We start from the raw sequence: 17,219 nt of genomic DNA, 5'->3' as shown, positions 1-17,219 counted from the left end.
TATGCCTATGATCACAAGTCGTAGTGGTTCTTCAGGTAGCATGGGCTCTAAGCCTTGCACAGCCTGGGCATTTATTAAGATCGATAAGGATGACCCAACTCATGTTATCTGTAATATTTGTCACCAAGAGCTAAGTAGAGGCCAAAAAATCCATAGTTTGAGTACTTCATGCATGCACCGTCACATGGATAGGAAGCATAAGTTGCAGTGGGAAGCTCACTGTGCTACAATGCGGCCTAGCAGGCTGGGCCAACCACTGTCTGCCCCATCTTGTGCATCCGCGGCCTCTTCATCCTCTGTGACTGGGGGGACAGCAGTCACACATGTTTTTGAACGCAGACCTGCCACCTCTTTACCTGCAACAGCCAGTATGATTGGCAGGTCGTCAGTTCATTGGGAAGTGGAAACACCTGCTGGTGTTGAGCGCTCTCTGACATCGAGAGCACCACCTTTGGATCAAGGCAACCTAACATGTCCGCCTGCATCCTCCTCACAGACCGGCAGTTTGCTGGGGACACCCTACTCAACCCCGTCAAAGCACAACAGCCAGCCCTCGGTCCCTCAGATGTGGAAAAGTAAAAGACCATTTCCTCCTAGCCATGAGAAAGCTAAGAGGTTGAATTTCACCATCTGCAAGCTGTTGGCTACAGAAATGCTGCCTTTCCGCCTGGAGGACACAGTGGATTTTCGAGACCTTATGTCCATCGCAGTGCCCCAGTACCAGATGCCCAGTCGGCACTACTTCTCAAAGAAAGGTGTGCCTGCGCTCCACCAGCATGTCACACACAACATCGCTGCTTCTTTGAGAAACTCTGTGTGTGACAGGGTGCATTTCACCACAGACACGTGGACGAGTAGGCATGGACAGGGGCGTTACATGTCGCTGACTGGGCACTGGGTAACTATGGTGACAGCAGGACAAGGGGCTGCTGTCCAAGTCTTACCGTCCCCACTAGTTTTGCGTCAATCCTCTTTATCTCGAAGTTCCTCCACTGCTTCTGCCTCCTCAACCTCCTCTCGGTCCTCTACCTGCACCCAAAGCCTGTCTGGTAATGCCACCTGCTTTCTAACTGCGCAGAAGGAATCCTGCACACCTCCTTACTATGCTGGCAGCAGGGCTCAACGGCATCAGTGTTTACTTTGAAATGTCTGGGAAATGTGAGTCACACAGCTGAGGACTTGTGGTCAGCTCTGGAGACCCAGTTTCATGAATGGTTGTCTCCACTGGACCTGCAACCAGGGAAGGCCGTGTGCGACAATGCTGCAAACCTGGGTGCGGCCCTTCGCCGGGGCAATGTCACACACGTGCCTTGTATGGCTCACGTGTTGAACCTGGTTGTCCATAAATTTTTAGCCCACTATCCCGGACTAGATGGCCTTCTGCAGAGGGCACGGTCGCTGTGTGCTCACTTCCGCCGTTCGCATCCCGCAGCTCAACGAATTACATCTCTACAGAAGTCGTTGGGCCTGCCAGTTCACCGGCTGAAATGCGATGTGCCGACACGGTGGAATTCAACTCTGCACATGTTGCAGCGACTGTGGCAGCACCGACAAGCCCTGGTGCAATACGTTCTGACGTATAGCCTGGGCCAACGAGATCCAGAGGTGGGGCAAATCACGCTGCAGGAGTGGTCTCAGATCAGGGACCTATGAAGTTGACGCGCCCCCTGGGCCGTGGGGTACCCTGAGCCGGGCCGGTAGACGCTGGGGGTTGTAGTCACTGTGGCGGTGACCCGCTCCGTGACCCAGGGCGGTCAATCCAACGGTAATTTGTATATATGGATTTTATAATGTCCGACTACGCCACCTGTGGAGTGCGGCCAAAGGGGCCGCCGCTGCGGAACAGTCCTCTGAAGCTGGTGGTTTTGCAGCAATGGTATTATTACTCACCACAAGAAGAGTGTAGCTTCAGAGCAGTGTGGGTGGATGATGGTGGTTGTAGTGCAGGGAGTCAGTAATGAACAGACTCCGTGTGATGCAGTCCCAAGACCTTTACTCACAGTTGTTGCAGTCCAGATTACAGTTACCAGAGCAATCTCACCCGTCGTGCTGTGCGTACTCAGTGAGGGGCTCAGTCCACCCCCAGATAGCTCCAGAGTACTTAGCAGAACCCCCTTCTGTGTGTCCTTTCTCTGGCCTTCTCCCTGCACCTCACACCCAGTGACACTTCTATCCGGTATCCTCGGGCCTTGGCGGGCGACTTGTGCTCCGTCCCCTGGGTCCTATGTGGCTACCTTCTTAGTGAGACTGGTGTGGACTTTTGCCTGCAGTACATGAAATGCTGCAGCCTCCGGTTTCTAGTTGAGCCTTGCTGTTTCTCCTCTAGTTGAGGGACCGGTTCCCCTTATCTGGCCTGACCCCTCTACCTCCTGGTAGCAGCGGGAGTACGGGTGGCCTTCTGCGCGGCCCGTAGCCCTAGGGTCCCTTCGGTTCCTGGAGCCTTCCTGCTCCCACTCCTCTCTTCTCTCCTTCAGTCCTGGGCCTCCCAGGCGAGGCCCGCCTCCGGAGCAGAGCTCATGCCGAGCCTCTGCTCCTGTCACTTTTCCTCCTCTGACTGGCTTGCTCTTTTTAAGATGGCTTCCTATTTATACTCTCCCTGTCATGTGCTCCCCTAAGCTGCTCCCCTATGCACCCACTACATAGGACCCTCCCACCAGCTAGGGACCTGGGACTGTGCTCTCCCTTAGGAGCAATCTCGCCGTACCCCCACTGCGGGTATGTGTTGGATGCAGGTGCTAGGGTCCCGAGCCATATGCCTTCCTTACCTGAGGGTGAGATACCACACCTCTGGGTGAGATGCAGTAACTCTGTGGCGACTGAACCCTCAGGGGCGCCACACACCCTTCTGCACAGTTTTGAAATGGCGACGAAGATGTTTAGTGCTAACGACGATGCCATTATCAGCATGACTATTCCGGTGATTTACATGCTGGAGCACACATTAAACAGAATTCAGAGTCAGGTGGTGGGACAAGAGGAGGTGGAGGAAGTAGAGGAGGAGTCGTATGCGGAAGGGATAACATCTCCAAGGTCCAGACGGATGGCAGCACCAAGGCGGCAGGCATGGGAGGGTGGGGGAAACTCTAATTTCCTCCCACCTGACTCCAAATTCTGTTTAACATGTGCTCCAGCATGTAAATCACCGGAATAGTCATGCTGATAATGGCATCGTCAGCACTAAACATCTTCGTCGCCATTTCAAAACTGTGCAGAAGGGTGCATAGGTCCCTGATCTGAGACCACTCCTCCAGCGTGATTTGCCCCACCTCTGAATCTCGTTGGCCCAGGCTATACGTCAGAACGTATTGCACCAGGGCTTGTCGGTGCTGCCACAGTCGCTGCAACATGTGCAGAGTTGAATTCCACCGGGTAGGCACATCGCATTTTAGCCGGTGAAGTGGCAGGCCCAACGACTTCTGTAGAGATGTAAGTCGCTGAGCTGCGGGATGCGAACGGCGGAAGTGAGCACACAGCGACCGTGCCCTCTGCAGAAGGCCATCTAGTCTGGGATAGTGGGCTAAAAATTGCTGGACAACCAGGTTCAACACGTGAGCCATACAAGGCACGTGTGTGACATTGCCCCGGCGAAGGGCCGCACCCAGGTTTGCAGCATTGTCGCACACGGCCTTCCCTGGTTTCAGGTCCAGTGGAGACAACCATTCATGAAATTGGTTCTCCAGAGCTGACCACAACTCCTCAGCTGTGTGACTCACATTTCCCAGACATTTCAATGTAAAAACCGCCTGATGACGTTGAGCCCTACTGCCAGCATAGTAAGGAGGTGTGCAGGATCCCTTCTGCGCAGTTAGAAAGCTTGTGGCATGACCAGACAGGCTTTGGGTGCAGGTGGAAGACCGAGAGGAGGTTGAGGAGGCAGAAGCAGTGGAGGAAAAATGACATAAAGAGGATTGACGCACAACTCGTGGGGACGGCAAGACTTGGACAGCAGCCCCTTGTCCTGCTGTCACCATAGTTACCCAGTGCCCAGTCAGCGACATGTAACGCCCCTGTCCATGCCTACTCGTCCAAGTGTCTGTGGTGAAATGCACCCTGTCACACACAGAGTTTCTCAAAGAAGCGGTGATCATAGAATCATAGAATCATAGAATGGTAGAGTTGGAAGGGACCTCCTGGGTCATCTGGTCCAACCCCCTGCTCAAAGCAGGATTCACTAGATCATCTCAGACAGATGTCTGTCCAGCCTCTGTTTGAAGACGTCCATTGAAGGGGAACTCACCACCTCTCGTGGCAGCCTGTTCCACTCATTAATCACCCTAACTGTCAAAAAGTTTTTTCTAATATCTAATCTGTGTCTCCTCCCATTTAGTTTCATCCCATTGCTTCTAGTCTTTCCTTGTTGTGTGCGACATGCTGGTGGAGCGCAGGCACACCTTTCTTTGAGAAGTAGTGCCGACTGGGCATCTGGTACTGGGGCACTGCGACGGACATAAGGTCTCGAAAATCCTCTGTGTCCACCAGGCGGAAAGGCAGCATTTCTGTAGCCAAGAGCTTGCAGATGGTGAAATTCAACCTCTTAGCTTTCTCATGGCTAGGAGGAAATGGTCTTTTACTTGTCCACATCTGAGGGACCGAGGGCTGGCTATTGTGCTTAGACGGGGTTGATAAGGGTGTCCCCGGCAAACTGCCGGTCTGTGAGGAAGATGCAGGCGGACATGTTAGGTTGCCTTGATCCAAAGGTGGTGCTATCGATGTCGGACAGCGCTCAAGACCAGCTGGTGTTACCACCTCCAAAGAAAATGATGACCTGCCAATCACGCTGGCTGTTGCGGGTAAAGAGGTGGCAGGTCTGCGCCCCAAAACAGGTGTGACTGCTGTCCCCCCAGTCACAGAGGATGAAGAGGCCGCGGATGCACAAGATATGGCAGACGGTGGTTGGCCCGGCCGGCTAGACCGCATTGTAGCACACTGAGCTTCCCACTGCAACTTATGCTTCATGTCCATGTGCCGGTTCATGCATGAAGTACTCAAACTATGTATTTTTTGGCCTCTACTTAGCTTTTGCTGACAAATGTTACAGATAACACGAGTTGGGTCATCTTTATCGATCTGAAAAAATGCCCAGGCTATGCAAGGCTTAGCACCCATGCGACCTGAAGAGCCACCACGACTTGTGGTGAGAGGCAGAGTTGTGTTTGAGGATGCAGTTGTTGACGTGCTTCCAGTACTACGTCTCTGTCCAGGAAGGCGCAACCTGACCTCGTCGTCACTAGCATCTTCCTCCACCTCCTCTGCTGACCTCATCTCTTGGCTGACTGTGGGTTGACAGTAAGTGGGATCTCCGACCTCATCATCATCACCCTGTGCGTTATCACACCCGTCGTCCTCAGAGCCAACCTGTTCCTGCCCTGACAAAAAACTAAAGTTGTCGCTCCAATCAGGTATTTGAGTCTTATCATCGTCTTCCTCATTGTCTCCACCAACAGGAGTTACAGTTTGGGAATGAGGGTCTACATTATGGTCAGAACCTTCTGCGTCTGGTCCTGGATCCGACTCATAAAGATTCTGGGCATCAGTGCAGATCATTTCCTCGCCTGGATTCACAGAAGCGCTGGAGTCGACCTCTGATTCCCAGGCTATAGTATGAGTAAACAGCTCTGCAGACTCAACCATCTGTTCTACCTCATACTCAGATGGGCAGCTGGAGATTTGGGAGCTGTGAGGAAGCAAGTGCGATTTGGGTGACACCTTTGAGGACTGGAGTATTTGTGATGTTGAAGTTGATGTGGAGGAGAGCCCACTTAAAGGAGCACTTGATATCCGTTGAAGCACCTGCTGTTTTTGTGCCTCATCTGGAATTTGTAGCGATTGGCGTGGCCGTAAGAAAGGGATCTTATCACATTGTCCGCTAAAAGAAGTAGACATTTTAGTTTGGCTGGAAGATGGTCTTTCTTCTGCACCTACCCCACGGACACAACCTTTTTTCCCCTTCCCAACACGCCTATTCCCCTTTCCACCAGCAGCAGGCCTTTTTCCACTCATTTTGGTGGTTAACTAATTCACAACTCTGGAGTTGTTTGCACAAAAAAACAATGGATGGTAACCGAGCAGAGCTGAGTGGCCAAACTGTGGTATTAGGCCAAAACTATTGGCTGGGTTAGATGCAGAAAAAAATTATTTTTAATTTGCAACCTGATGGAGGTCAGTATAGATGGACTAATAGACCAAGTCCCACACACCGCTAGAAGCCCAAATATTTTTTCAGAGCTAGATGCAGAAATTTTTTTTATTCAATTTGCAACCTGATGGAGGTCAGTATAGATGGACTAATAGACCAAGTCCCACACACTGCTAGAAGCCCAAATATTTTTTCAGAGCTAGATGCAGAAAAAAATTATTTTTAATTTGCAACCTGATGGAGGTCAGTATAGATGGACTAATAGACCAAGTCCCACACACCGCTAGAAGCCCAAATATTTTTTCAGAGCTAGATGCAGAAAATTTTTTTATTCAATTTGCAACCTGATGGAGGTCAGTATAGATGGACTAATAGACCAAGTCCCACACACTGCTAGAAGCCCAAATATTTTTTCAGAGCTAGATGCAGAAAAAAATTATTTTTAATTTGCAACCTGATGGAGGTCAGTATAGATGGACTAATAGACCAAGTCCCACACACCGCTAGAAGCCCAAATATTTTTTCAGAGCTAGATGCAGAAAAAAATTATTTTTAATTTGCAACCTGATGGAGGTCAGTATAGATGGACTAATAGACCAAGTCCCACACACCGCTAGAAGCCCAAATATTTTTTCAGAGCTAGATGCAGAAAAAAATTATATTCAATTTGCAACCTGCTGGAGGTCAGTATAGAAGGACTAATAGAACAAGTCCCACACACTGCTAGAAGCCCAAATATTTTTTCAGAGCTAAATGAAGAAAAAAATTATTTTTAATTTGCAACCTGATGGAGGTCAGTATAGATGGACTAATAGACCAAGTCCCACACACTGCTAGAAGCCCAAATATTTTTTCAGTGCTAGATGCAGAAAAAAATTATATTCAATTTGCAACCTGCTGGAGGTCAGTATAGAAGGACTAATAGAACAAGTCCCACACACTGCTAGAAGCCCAAATATTTTTTCAGAGCTAAATGAAGAAAACAGTTATTTTTAATTTGCAACCTGATGGAGGTCAGTATAGATGGACTAATAGACCAAGTCCCACACACTGCTAGAAGCCCAAATATTTTTTCAGAGCTAGATGCAGAAAAAAATTATTTTTAATTTGCAACCTGATGGAGGTCAGTATAGATGGACTAATAGACCAAGTCCCACACACCGCTAGAAGCCCAAATATTTTTTCAGAGCTAGATGCAGAAAAAAATTATATTCAATTTGCAACCTGCTGGACGTCAGTATAGAAGGACTAATAGAACAAGTCCCACACACTGCTAGAAGCCCAAATATTTTTTCAGAGCTAAATGAAGAAAAAAATTATTTTTAATTTGCAACCTGATGGAGGTCAGTATAGATGGACTAATAGACCAAGTCCCACACACTGCTAGAAGCCCAAATATTTTTTCAGAGCTAGATGCAGAAAATTTTTTTATTCAATTTGCAACCTGATGGAGGTCAGTATAGATGGACTAATAGACCAAGTCCCACACACTGCTAGAAGCCCAAATATTTTTTCAGAGCTAGATGCAGAAAAAAATTATTTTTAATTTGCAACCTGATGGAGGTCAGTATAGATGGACTAATAGACCAAGTCCCACACACCGCTAGAAGCCCAAATATTTTTTCAGAGCTAGATGCAGAAAATTTTTTTATTCAATTTGCAACCTGATGGAGGTCAGTATAGATGGACTAATAGACCAAGTCCCACACACTGCTAGAAGCCCAAATATTTTTTCAGAGCTAGATGCAGAAAAAAATTATTTTTAATTTGCAACCTGATGGAGGTCAGTATAGATGGACTAATAGAACAAGTCCCACACGCTGCTAGAAGCCCAAATATTTTTTCAGAGATAAATGAAGAAAAAAATTATTTTTAATTTGCAACCTGATGGAGGTCAGTATAGATGGACTAATAGACCAAGTCCCACACACTGCTAGAAGCCCAAATATTTTTTGAGAGCTAGATGCAGAAAAAAATTATTTTTAATTTGCAACCTGATGGAGGTCAGTATAGATGGACTAATAGAACAAGTCCCACACGCTGCTAGAAGCCCAAATATTTTTTCAGAGATAAATGAAGAAAAAAATTATTTTTAATTTGCAACCTGATGGAGGTCAGTATAGATGGACTAATAGACCAAGTCCCACACACTGCTAGAAGCCCAAATATTTTTTCAGAGCTAGATGCAGAAAAAAATTATTTTTAATTTGCAACCTGATGGAGGTCAGTATAGATGGACTAATAGAACAAGTCCCACACGCTGCTAGAAGCCCAAATATTTTTTCAGAGCTAGATGCAGAAAAAAATTATTTTTAATTTGCAACCTGATGGAGGTCAGTATAGATGGACTAATAGACCAAGTCCCACACACCGCTAGAAGCCCAAATATTTTTTCAGAGCTAGATGCAGAAAAAAATTATATTCAATTTGCAACCTGCTGGAGGTCAGTATAGAAGGACTAATAGAACAAGTCCCACACACTGCTAGAAGCCCAAATATTTTTTCAGAGCTAAATGAAGAAAAAAATTCTTTTTAATTTGCAACCTGATGGAGGTCAGTATAGATGGACTAATAGACCAAGTCCCACACACTGCTAGAAGCCCAAATATTTTTTCAGAGCTAGATGCAGAAAAAAATTATATTCAGTTTGCAACCTGATGGAGGTCAGTATAGATGGACTAATAGAATGATGCTATGCCCAAAAGATTTTACTTCACTAGGTGCAGTAAAAAAATTGGTATTCTATACACAGGTGGTATATCTTGCAACACAGATAGGCTACTCCACTGACTAACACACTCTGCAATAGGCCAAAAAGGATTAGCTTTGCTAGATTCAGCCAAATGCTGTGAAAAAAACTTGCACAGCACTGGCACAGACTTGCCTGGCAAAAACTGATAGGAACTGATGTAACCTAGTCCTGAAAAGGACTCCAATTACAATTAGTCTTTACTCCCACAATCTATCTATTTAAGAGCACAGACCTGCCTGATAAAAGTCGTAGGAAATGCTGTAACCTAGTCCTTAAAAGGACTGCAATCACAACTATTCCCTACTCCCAAGCTATCTGTATATTTGTGCGAAAATTGGCTTGAAATTAACAAGGTATAGCGCACACAGAAACAGCGGTGCCGTCTAACACGCAGCTGCAGCAGTGAGAAAATGGTGGCGACGGGGAAAATGGCTTGGTCTTATAGGGCAAGGACATGTGACATACACTGCCAATCACACATGCCCTTGCTTGTGTGAAAAAAAGCACTTCGCTCCGTGTGTGCGCTGCTGATAGGCTGACAGATTGCACCTCCCCACTGCAAATGCGGGAAAGAGAAAAAAAAATGGAGATCTTCATTGTTCCTGCAGAGATCCATCCCCTGCCCCTCCCCCCGCCCCGCTGTACACTCAAACTGCGTATTAACATTAATTTTCATCATTACTGAGAAAAAATCCAGTTATGATTTTGGTGCACGAACAGTTATCGAACATAACCTCGAACAGCCGAATTTTTCTCAAATTGTTCGTGTTCGCCGATCGGCTCGAACACCGCCCAAAACAGCTCGAATTTGAGATTGGCGAACAGTTCGAGTAGAACAACGCTCATCTCTAGTTAGGTTGCGCCTTCCTGGACAGAGACGGAGTACTGGAAGCACGTCAACAACTGCAATCTCAACCACAACTATGCCTATGATCACAAGTCGTAGTGGTTCTTCAGGTAGCATGGGCTCTAAGCCTTGCACAGCCTGGGCATTTATTAAGATCGATAAGGATGACCCAACTCATGTTATCTGTAATATTTGTCACCAAGAGCTAAGTAGAGGCCAAAAAATCCATAGTTTGAGTACTTCATGCATGCACCGTCACATGGATAGGAAGCATAAGTTGCAGTGGGAAGCTCACTGTGCTACAATGCGGCCTAGCAGGCTGGGCCAACCACTGTCTGCCCCATCTTGTGCATCCGCGGCCTCTTCATCCTCTGTGACTGGGGGGACAGCAGTCACACATGTTTTTGAACGCAGACCTGCCACCTCTTTACCTGCAACAGCCAGTATGATTGGCAGGTCGTCAGTTCATTGGGAAGTGGAAACACCTGCTGGTGTTGAGCGCTCTCTGACATCGAGAGCACCACCTTTGGATCAAGGCAACCTAACATGTCCGCCTGCATCCTCCTCACAGACCGGCAGTTTGCTGGGGACACCCTACTCAACCCCGTCAAAGCACAACAGCCAGCCCTCGGTCCCTCAGATGTGGAAAAGTAAAAGACCATTTCCTCCTAGCCATGAGAAAGCTAAGAGGTTGAATTTCACCATCTGCAAGCTGTTGGCTACAGAAATGCTGCCTTTCCGCCTGGAGGACACAGTGGATTTTCGAGACCTTATGTCCATCGCAGTGCCCCAGTACCAGATGCCCAGTCGGCACTACTTCTCAAAGAAAGGTGTGCCTGCGCTCCACCAGCATGTCACACACAACATCGCTGCTTCTTTGAGAAACTCTGTGTGTGACAGGGTGCATTTCACCACAGACACGTGGACGAGTAGGCATGGACAGGGGCGTTACATGTCGCTGACTGGGCACTGGGTAACTATGGTGACAGCAGGACAAGGGGCTGCTGTCCAAGTCTTACCGTCCCCACTAGTTTTGCGTCAATCCTCTTTATCTCGAAGTTCCTCCACTGCTTCTGCCTCCTCAACCTCCTCTCGGTCCTCTACCTGCACCCAAAGCCTGTCTGGTAATGCCACCTGCTTTCTAACTGCGCAGAAGGAATCCTGCACACCTCCTTACTATGCTGGCAGCAGGGCTCAACGGCATCAGTGTTTACTTTGAAATGTCTGGGAAATGTGAGTCACACAGCTGAGGACTTGTGGTCAGCTCTGGAGACCCAGTTTCATGAATGGTTGTCTCCACTGGACCTGCAACCAGGGAAGGCCGTGTGCGACAATGCTGCAAACCTGGGTGCGGCCCTTCGCCGGGGCAATGTCACACACGTGCCTTGTATGGCTCACGTGTTGAACCTGGTTGTCCATAAATTTTTAGCCCACTATCCCGGACTAGATGGCCTTCTGCAGAGGGCACGGTCGCTGTGTGCTCACTTCCGCCGTTCGCATCCCGCAGCTCAACGAATTACATCTCTACAGAAGTCGTTGGGCCTGCCAGTTCACCGGCTGAAATGCGATGTGCCGACACGGTGGAATTCAACTCTGCACATGTTGCAGCGACTGTGGCAGCACCGACAAGCCCTGGTGCAATACGTTCTGACGTATAGCCTGGGCCAACGAGATCCAGAGGTGGGGCAAATCACGCTGCAGGAGTGGTCTCAGATCAGGGACCTATGAAGTTGACGCGCCCCCTGGGCCGTGGGGTACCCTGAGCCGGGCCGGTAGACGCTGGGGGTTGTAGTCACTGTGGCGGTGACCCGCTCCGTGACCCAGGGCGGTCAATCCAACGGTAATTTGTATATATGGATTTTATAATGTCCGACTACGCCACCTGTGGAGTGCGGCCAAAGGGGCCGCCGCTGCGGAACAGTCCTCTGAAGCTGGTGGTTTTGCAGCAATGGTATTATTACTCACCACAAGAAGAGTGTAGCTTCAGGGCAGTGTGGGTGGATGATGGTGGTTGTAGTGCAGGGAGTCAGTAATGAACAGACTCCGTGTGATGCAGTCCCAAGACCTTTACTCACAGTTGTTGCAGTCCAGATTACAGTTACCAGAGCAATCTCACCCGTCGTGCTGTGCGTACTCAGTGAGGGGCTCAGTCCACCCCCAGATAGCTCCGGAGTACTTAGCAGAACCCCCTTCTGTGTGTCCTTTCTCTGGCCTTCTCCCTGCACCTCACACCCAGTGACACTTCTATCCGGTATCCTCGGGCCTTGGCGGGCGACTTGTGCTCCGTCCCCTGGGTCCTATGTGGCTACCTTCTTAGTGAGACTGGTGTGGACTTTTGCCTGCAGTACATGAAATGCTGCAGCCTCCGGTTTCTAGTTGAGCCTTGCTGTTTCTCCTCTAGTTGAGGGACCGGTTCCCCTTATCTGGCCTGACCCCTCTACCTCCTGGTAGCAGCGGGAGTACGGGTGGCCTTCTGCGCGGCCCGTAGCCCTAGGGTCCCTTCGGTTCCTGGAGCCTTCCTGCTCCCACTCCTCTCTTCTCTCCTTCAGTCCTGGGCCTCCCAGGCGAGGCCCGCCTCCGGAGCAGAGCTCATGCCGAGCCTCTGCTCCTGTCACTTTTCCTCCTCTGACTGGCTTGCTCTTTTTAAGATGGCTTCCTATTTATACTCTCCCTGTCATGTGCTCCCCTAAGCTGCTCCCCTATGCACCCACTACATAGGACCCTCCCACCAGCTAGGGACCTGGGACTGTGCTCTCCCTTAGGAGCAATCTCGCCGTACCCCCACTGCGGGTATGTGTTGGATGCAGGTGCTAGGGTCCCGAGCCATATGCCTTCCTTACCTGAGGGTGAGATACCACACCTCTGGGTGAGATGCAGTAACTCTGTGGCGACTGAACCCTCAGGGGCGCCACACACCCTTCTGCACAGTTTTGAAATGGCGACGAAGATGTTTAGTGCTAACGACGATGCCATTATCAGCATGACTATTCCGGTGATTTACATGCTGGAGCACACATTAAACAGAATTCAGAGTCAGGTGGTGGGACAAGAGGAGGTGGAGGAAGTAGAGGAGGAGTCGTATGCGGAAGGGATAACATCTCCAAGGTCCAGACGGATGGCAGCACCAAGGCGGCAGGCATGGGAGGGTGGGGGAGAGGGATTAACCAGGGCGCATGGTAGCAGCCAAACTGTTGAGGAAGGTGCAGGAGCCGAGGAAGAAGTGGAGGATGAACTGGCGATGGGCATGGAAGACTCATCAGATGAGGGAGACCTTGATCACATTTCTGTTGTGCGAGGTTGGGGGGAGAGGGCAGAGGAAGGAAGCATGATTCTTACCTCGCTACCAACACAACAAGGACTTGGTCCTCCTGGATGCGCAAGACACATGAGTGCCTTCTTGCTGCACTACCTGCAACATGACCCTCAGATTGCAAAATTCGAAGTAATCCCGACTACTGGGTTGCCACACTCTTAGATCCCCGGTACAAAAGTAAATTTGCCGAAATAATTCCTGACATAAAAAGGGATTGACGCATGCAGGAGTATCTGCAGACGCTGTTGCAGAATCTTACATGTGCTTTTCCACAAAACACCAGTGGTGCACGAAGTGAATCTCACAGTTCTAACTTGCCAACCGTGGGACTGTCGAGTCTTCATCACTCAAACCGTAACAGTAACACAGTATCTGCTGGTAACAGCAATTTTGTGGAATCGTTTCACCACTTTTTTAGACCATCCTTTGCAAGGCTACAGGAGACAAGAAGTCTGACACATAGTCAATGCCTAGAGAGGATGGTGCAGGAGTATCTCCAAGTGAACATCGAAGCCATGACTGTGTCACTGGACCCTTGCTCATTTTGGTATTCCAATCTGGAAAAATGGCCAGAGCTCGCCACTCACGCCTTGGAGATCTTGTCATGCCCTGCAGCCAGTGTTCTCTCTGAACATGTGTTCAGCGCTGCTGATGGTGTGCTGACAGATAAGCGCACGCGGCTGTCCACTGAGAATGTAGACAGACTCACGTTCATAAAGATGAACAAATCATGGATTCGCAAGGACTTTTCTAACCCTGTGTTATCCTTGGGAGACTAAAAGCTTGAGGATTTGGTAATATCACCTCACCAACCGTTTTAAGCAACTGTGGGGCAATTGATGCCACTTAACCCTAGAACGCATGACCATAAAAATCTACACTTTCAAATACCTGGGGCCTTTTAGGCCCGTGTGCAAATAACATGGAATAACTCAAACTCAAATGACAAACAACTATATACATGAAGAATACCTAGAGTTTCAAAATTCTAACTAAAGTAATCTTGCAGAAAATAGAAAACAATTAACAGGGCGGGACTGTGAGGCCCCAGGTATGCGTTCTAGGGTTAAGTGGTGTCTGTGCCACAATTTTGGGAAAAAATGGAGACTCTTTTTGGAGTCCCCTTGCTGTGTCTTACGTGAAGTTGGCATCGTCAATTCCAGGTGGGTTGGGTCGCTCCCCCCTCCTTTTAACTGTAAGAAACTACATACACTATGGCTTTGGGTAACACAGATGGTTGAGTCTGAAGAGCTGTTTACTCAGAGGTCTGCTCCAAATCTTCAGTGTCTGCTAGTCAGCGTAGGATTTTTAACTGCATCTAGCCTAGGCAATACTTTGGGCGTAGTAGCCCAGCTGCGAAGCAAGCTGCACCACCTGTGTATCTAATAAGAATTTTTAAATGCATCTAGCCTAGGCAGACTGTGGGGACCCCCAACCAAACCCAGATGCTCAGCCCCCCTACCGCCCCCCTTTCCTTGACAATACAATAATGTAACTCTTACAACTGGATGGGTGAGGATCGGTCACAGCTTTATTAACTCTTTATACTCATTCCATTAGAAAGGCATTTTATTTCTAAAATAATTCAGCTTGTTGCAGCATGCCCTGGTTCTCCACTCCGGCAACTTGGCCAACAAGTGTAACTCTCCAACATGTCCTTTCTATTTCCAGGCCACGGAGGATCCTGCGTACTCGTATGCAGGACTCTGACCCCCACCCATCACTCTTAACGCTTGTTCCACTCCGTCCTGGAGTCCTGACAGGAATATGTTCAGTCTAATATCCATTAAGGGAACACCGTCGGGCCGTATGAGGCCTGCTTTATCTCCTTCCAGTTGTCGGTGTCGTACCACTACACCGCCTCTGTCTCTTCTAAATTTTGCCATCCGAATATTTATTACCCGCCTTGTCCGTTCGATGGCCGTGATGTCTCGCGCACCTTGCCATACCGCTATCGGCACAATCTCTGACCATACTATAGCTAGTTTTGTGAAAAATTCTCTGAAGCGCTCAGTGTCTAGTTTCATTATTGCCATTAGTTATGCGCTCTTGTGATGACCTAGGTTGTTTCCCCCGGCCTGTATAACTAAGATGACCGGACATCTTGCCTCTCTCCCTACCTTGATTACCTCCATTAGTACCTGTGGCCATAGCAGGCCTCTAATACCTCTCCAGTTGAAATATGTGTTATGAAACTCTAATTTCCTCCCACCTGGGTGGAATTTCGCCCTTTTTTCTGCCCAATATATATACGAGTGGCCTATCACCCACACTGTTGGCTTAGCGTCACCTGTAAAAGAAACAAACCACGTTAGGATAATGTAGCACCCTGAGGATTCGGCTGCTACAGGGGTATTGCACCTCAACCCAGAGGTGTGATATTCCACTCCCGGGTAAGGATGGAGTGTGGAACTGAGCTCAGATAGACTGCATGCACTACATACATCCCATTCCAGAGGAGCAGGCCGACGGCACTCCCACTTAGAAATGTGCAGGTGCGACCGAGCCTGTTCCTGGCTGGAGTGGGAGGGGGGAGGAACATCCCATGTAGTGTAGGGGCAGATAGGGGGAGCAGTCTGGGTAGTGGTAGGAGCTCATTGGGTGCTGGTCACCTGAGCTCACACATAGAGGGATATATAAGGAGGGCACCAACTAGGATCAGGGTCAGACGCAGAGAGTAAGTCAGATGCAGAGGACAAGCCTGCAGAAAGAAACAACAGCCCTGGAGAGAGAGTGGAGTAAAGAAGGAGACCCAGAGGGGGACAAAGAAGGGACCCAAGAACCCAAATAAGAACACCGGGTGAGGAGTCAGCAGAAGGGTACCGGAACCCAAGCTGGTGGGGGTAAAGACATTCCCCAGCCAGAGACCGGAGACCGTGGGCAGAGTCTGTCACGGTCACCCACTACATTCACCCTGAAGGCACACCACATGGAGGGTCAGGGAACCTGAGGCCAAAGGTTGCCCAACAGAAGGCCCGAGGGAGCTGGATTTAGGTGAATCACTGGTGGGGACGGCTGAAGGAAGGACAGAGGGAGAGCTCAGGGCCACGCTCCGGACTTGTTTGGGGGTTGGCCGGATCCAGGACCTGGTGGACGCAGCACGGCTCGGGAGGTCACTTGGAGCTAGAGTGACCAGGAACATCTGCAGTAAGTAAAGACCCTTAACTGCACTATCCGAGTCTGTCATCATTACCGGCTGCACCGCACCACCACAACCCCCATCCTCTGCGCCTGTCCCCTCTGAGGCTATACCCCTCCCGTTGGGGGTTATCCCACCAAGCTGCGCATTCACCATCAGCCTCAGCGGACCCTGCTGCAGCGGCGGCCACAGTGACCGCATCACAACGGGTGGCGTAGTCGACACAACGAACTTTAATAACATCAGTAAAGACTGCCACATAACCCTGAGCTTGACGCCCTGGGCACGGGACCGGGTCACAGCCGCTCGGAGACTACAACCCCCCCCCCATCTGATCCGGTGCCGGGTATTCCCCTCAAAACGGAATATGTCCCAGGGGGCGCGTCAACTTTGGCGTAGTCGGCAGGATTACGTGCCCGCAACACCCGGGTACTGCGTGCCTGAAGAAAAGTGCAAGTTTACCTCAGAAAGAAGACTCCTGCCGGTTCCGGAGGGTCCACGCCATCGGACTCCATCACCAGTCGTTTCCCGCCGATTGTCCGCCATTTCCAGCTTGTTCCCGCCATCTGCAGAGTTTCCCGCCACTGGGAAGCGATTCCCGCCAAAACCGCAGATTTCCCGCCTTGGAAGAGCAGCGGACGCCATTATGGGCGTGCCAAAGGAGGGCGAGAGGCCACCTCCCATCGTGGGCCGGGACAGAAAATGGCGCCAAAAGTGGAAACCGCCCCCACCAACAGAGACTGTGATGCTGGAGGTGTCTGTCAGCGTGAAAGAACTACCCCTGGAGCTGACAGTCACCGAGTTGCCCCGGGACCGCCCTCGAAGTGGGAGGAGACGAAAGAAAAGAGCAAAGATGGGTGTCGCTTGGAGCAGTCTAGAACGAGCGCACCCGGAGGCGAGGTGTCCAGAGCAAGAGCACCCGGAGTCGAGGAGAGAAAGAGTAGACCCGGGAATGGAGCGGCAGCAGAGCAGCACCGGCCCGCTGGCCAGGAGCCTGCCGGAAGAAGAGCAGAGCAGCACCGACCCGATGGT

The sequence above is a fragment of the Phyllobates terribilis genome, unplaced genomic scaffold (genome assembly GCF_046119375.1).
Source record: "Phyllobates terribilis strain yellow unplaced genomic scaffold, ASM4611937v1 Scaffold_5__5_contigs__length_657084704, whole genome shotgun sequence".
Classification (NCBI taxonomy): Eukaryota; Metazoa; Chordata; class Amphibia; order Anura; family Dendrobatidae; genus Phyllobates; species Phyllobates terribilis.
Note: the sequence above shows the minus strand (reverse complement) of the source record.